This window comes from Penaeus japonicus, unplaced genomic scaffold (genome assembly GCF_977035675.1).
Source record: "Penaeus japonicus unplaced genomic scaffold, GWHDUDI00000001_assembly GWHDUDI00000016, whole genome shotgun sequence".
NCBI lineage: Eukaryota > Metazoa > Arthropoda > Malacostraca > Decapoda > Penaeidae > Penaeus > Penaeus japonicus.
In genome coordinates, this window is record NW_028234418.1 from 13,591,407 (window position 1) to 13,596,406 (window position 5,000).

The window sequence follows — 5,000 nt, forward strand, 5'->3', positions numbered from 1 at the left end:
CATGCCTGAGGGAAATTTCTCTAAGATTAAGGCACAATACGATCAGCTGATTAACAAACCAAAAACGTGTAAGAGGATGAGGAAGAGGAAGAGGAGGAGGAGAAGGAAGTGGAGGGGGATGTGGAGGGGGAGGGAAAGGAGGAGGAGGACCAGGATGAGGCTGAGAAGGTGGAGGGGTAGGAAGAGGAGGAGGAGGTCGAGGGGGAGGAGGAAGAGGAGGGGAAAACAGAACATGGAGACCCTTTCAAAATGAACAGATAAAGAAGAAGAAAAGCAAAATGGAAGAATGGGAAATAAAGAGAATTATTCTTAAAATACCGCTCCTTGACTTACCACACATCTACGGCAGAGCGCGCGGACAGCAGAGAGACCTGGAACAAAACAAAAATATCGAATGTGATATTTTGTCACGGATATTCTCGTAAGTTTGGGATTTCGTAAACAAAAAAAAAAAAAAAAAAAAAAAAAAAATATGATATTGCAAATAGGGACGGTAGCAAATGGCAATCCCTTTCTGCAATGATCCTAGATATGTCTGCCATCACGCACGTATGTCACGACCAAGATCCTAATGTAGAATGAGTGAATGAAGACATTTGCAATTGCAATAATATACCACCTTAGCGTCTGTCTATCATTCAAACGCTCGAGTTCTTCGAAGAGAGAATACGCAATGACAATTTTTTTTTAGATATGAAAATCAATAAATCAAAAAAGGAAAGGAGAAAAACTGAGAAAATATATATATTCCAAAGTTTAAAACAAAATCTTGAAAGGGTAAAAACGAAGTAAAAAAACAGGTCATGGAACATATTGAGGCCCTAACCATATATAATTATTGTTGCTATCTACTCCCCACCTCCACCTCCACCTCCACCTCCACCCCCACCCCACCCACCCAACCTTGGACTAATCAAAACGAAATGCGTAATAAATCCAATGGCAATTATTATCTGATTAGAGTGGGGACTAATCTCTCACTAGAACAAACGCAAAACAATAAATTCAAGTCTATTTTTTAATTCAAACCGTTAAATTATATGATGAATTGTCGCAAACATGAATGCATTTACGTTCTCCCTTATTCACACACACACACACACACACATACACACACACACACTTAATACACTGACACTTCCTTTATTCTGTTCTGCTCTCTCTCTCTCTCTCTCTCTCTCTCTCTCTCTCTCTCTCTCTCTCTTTCTCTCTCTGTGTGTTCGAGTGTGTGTGTCTCTCATTTTCTTTTTAATTTTCTCTCTCTCTCTCTCTCTCTCTCTCTCTCTCTCATTCTCTCTCTCTCTGCCGTCATCCCTTCTCTCTCTCTCTCTCTCTCTCTCTCTCTCTGCCTTCATCCCTTCTCTCTCTCTCTCTCTCTCTCTCTCTGCCTTCATCCCTTCTCTCTCTCTCTTTTTCTCCATCTCTCCCTCTCTCTCTCATTCTCTCTCTCTCTGTGCCTTCATCCCTTCTCTCTCTCTCTCTCTCTTTCTCCATCTCTCCCTCTCTCTCTCATTCTCTCTCTCTCTGTGCCTTCATCCCTTCTCTCTCCCTCTCTCCCTCTCTCTCTCTCTCACTCAAGCTCTCTCTCTCTTCCTATCTAACGCCGGAACAGCTACTTCCGGCCAGGTACCTGTGTCAGGTTATCGATCGTCACATCGACCGCTTTTATGATGCTATTGATTGTTTAACTTTATTCTACCTGTGCCCAGCCAGCCACATCCCCCTACCCCCATCCCCCACCCCTACCCCACTCCAAACGCACTCATCCACCCCCTCCTCCCCCTCCCTACCCGTTCTCCCCGGGGCGCTATCACGGGAAGGGTGTGAGTCCCGCTCGGAGGGTGTTCGGCCAGGGAGTGCTTACCATGTTATTTTCAGCCTTCTAGTCGACCTGAGTATGTAGATAACTCTCGCTTTGTTCTGTATCACTCTCTTTCTCTTTCTTTCGCTATTTATTTCTTTTCATTCCTCTCTCATTCTCTTTCTCTCTCTCTCTTTCTCTTCATTCCTCTCTCATTCTCTCTCTCTCTCTCTCTCTCTCTCTCTTTCTTTCTCTCTCTCTCTCCCTCTCTCTCTCTTTCTTTCTCTCTCTCTCCCTCTCTCTCTCTCTCTTTCTCTTCATTCCTCTCTTTCTCTCTAACTCTCTCCCTCTCTCTCTCTCTCTCTCTCTCTCTCTCTCTCTCTCTCTCTCTCTCCCTTCTCTCTCTCTTTCTCTCTCTCTCTCTCTCTCTCTCTCTCTCTCTCTCTCTCTCTCTCTCTCTCTCTCTCTCTCTCTCTCTCTCTCTCTCTCTCTCTCTCTCTCTCTCTCTCGGGGGTGAGGATAACCTATGTTACCTCATCTTCTTGAAATGTTAATTGTCTTAATAAACTTGTTAGAGTTGAAGTCTCTCTCTCTCTCTCTCTCTCTCTCTCTCTCTCTCTCTCTCTCTCTCTCTCTCTCTCTCTCTCTCTCTCTCTCTCTCTCTCTCTCTCTCTCTCTCTGATCAATTATCAACTTTGTTTTGCCTTTACCTCTATATCATGTCTTCTCTCTCCTCGAACCATTCGGGTCTGAACGGTTGCGCGATTGCCCTTTGCGTGTCTTCTAATGGATAACTAATCCAGCATGAGTAAATCTTTGTGCTTAAGTAAGCGTGAGTCAACCTATATATAGGTAATAGGTAATTTTTATATCGTTCAATATTTCCTCGATTCCTTTCTCTAATTACATTATCTTATGTTTTCCTAGCCCTTGTCCTTATCCTCTCCCTGAAGCTGTCTCTTCCGCCGTACATTAAACTCTCGTAGACTCATCACTAAAGTCGGAAAAAAGTGTTGGATCGAAAGGCTTAGTAATATACCTGCATTGGTTACACGCGCCTGCATTGTCCCACATCGCGTAATCTGATCCGACACAGTTTAATGTAACTTCCTCCTCTCCTCCCCTGTGCATCTCTTTCTATTGCTCGGTCATTACAGTCAATGCACTTTATGACCTATTTTGATATTCAAGGTCATTTAATATTGACTGCTGGACTTACGAGAGTAAACATTATTCTTCTCTCTCCGAGTATTTCGATATGAGTTCTTACTTGTGAAGAGAGCCTTTGTGTGGCCCTCATTTATTTATATACTCGCTCTGGAGATACGAAAAAAAAAAAATAATTGCACATGCCAACGGAGATGAAACACACGCAATCACACGCACACACACACACACACAACACACACACATACACACACACACGCACACATACATACACACGCGCGTGCTTAGCCAAACAATAAACAGATATATAATGGAAAAAAGGAAAAGTGAAGAGTGAGAGACACACAAACTCATAATCAGATAGAAACTAAAGAGAGAGGAGTGTGTGTGTGGGGGTGGGGTGGGGGGTGGGGGGGTGATGATAGACATTCAAGAGGCAAGATGGTTGATGTGTTTGATGGAGGGGGGGATGGGGGGAGGAGGGGGATGAGGGAGGGAGAAGTGAGGAGTTCATTCTGAATGCTATTTCCGTCCCCTTCTCCTCCCCCCTCCCCCCCCTCCCTCCCCCTCCTCCTCCTCCCCTCGGTCTGCACGTATACAGAACGGCACGCTCAGCTTGTGACACGTGGCAGACCATTCTCCCTTTGGCTATAACCCCGGCCCCGTCCCCTCCTCCCCCTCCCCCTGCCTCATTTCCCCTCCCCTTTTCCTTCCTTTCTCTCCTCCCCATCTCCACCTGCCTCCCCCCCCCCCTCCCTTCCCCCATACTGAGAGATACGCAGGTAGATAGCATGATCGCTTGATTGCTGGGGGGAGGGATGAATGAGGGGCGAGGGGGTGGGTGGGGGGGGGGTAAGGTGCCAGGGACCAGGGGGAGGGGGGAGGGGTGGGAACGACAGCATGGACCCAGAGAAAATGTGCATCGCAGGTGTAAACGTAGCGAGAGGGAGAGGGAGAGAAGCGGCCTGGCTCTCCATTCATTGAAAGTAATCCGCATAAAAGAAAGTACAAAAACACGGGAAGGTGCACACAAATATGCACACACACACACACACACACACACACACATATATACACACACACATATATATATATATATATATATATATATATATATATATATATATCTATATATATATATATAATTAATATAAGAGAGAAAGAAAAAAAGAAAGAATAGAGATTTAAAAAAAAAAAAAATCAGCCAAACAACCAAACACACAAAAGAGAAAAGCAAAAGCCCAGAAAAGAGCAAGTGTTGTGAGCGCCAAGGAAGCGAGCGAGCGAGCGAGCGAGCATTCAGCGAAGCGAAGATTAGGCTTTTGCGACTGACTGAAAGCTAATACCAACAACCAGTCAAGTGGATCGCCATATAATGGAATATGTCTTTCTGGTTATTTCTCGTCCTTGCAGAAAGACATGATCATAACACGCACACAAAAGCAGACGCACATATACAATGATTGTGATGCTGATGATAGTTAGATTGATGATGAGGATGATGATGAGGATGAGGGTGAGGATGGTGATGGTGATGGTGATGGTGATGGTGATGGTGATGATGAGGATGATGAGGATGATGGTGAGGATGATGGTGAGGATGATGGTGAGGATGATGGTGAGGATGATGGTGAGGATGATGGTGAGGATGATGGTGAGGATGATGGTGAGGATGATGGTGAGGATGATGGTGAGGATGATGGTGAGGATGATGGTGATGATGATGAGGATGAGGGTGAGGATGGTGATGGTGATGATGATGATGCTGATGATGATGATGATGGTAATGATAATGATTATCAATATCATTATGATAGGGACAATAGTAATGATAATGATAATGATACTAACTAACTAACTATTATATTGATGATAATGATGTTGATCATAATGTTCATAATACTTATAGTTATTATGGTAAAAATGCTAATGATAACAAAAATTGTGATATAAATGGCAATGATAGTGATAATAGTAATAATGTAATAATAACAATGATAATAGTAATAGTAATGACAATGATGGTAATAAA

The 5,000-nt window shown here is 43.7% G+C and overlaps 1 protein-coding gene across 1 annotated transcript in view; it reads right to left on the minus strand.

The window, feature by feature from the left end:
* LOC122256406 (uncharacterized) overlaps positions 1–392 on the minus strand; it is a 22,710-nt gene extending 22,318 nt beyond the window's left edge. Inside the window, exon 1 of the mRNA XM_086545154.1 lies at positions 334–392. The gene's annotated coding sequence lies outside the window, so the exon portion shown is untranslated. The remainder of the gene's footprint in view (positions 1–333) is intronic.
* Between the last annotated feature and the right edge of the window lie 4,608 nt (positions 393–5,000).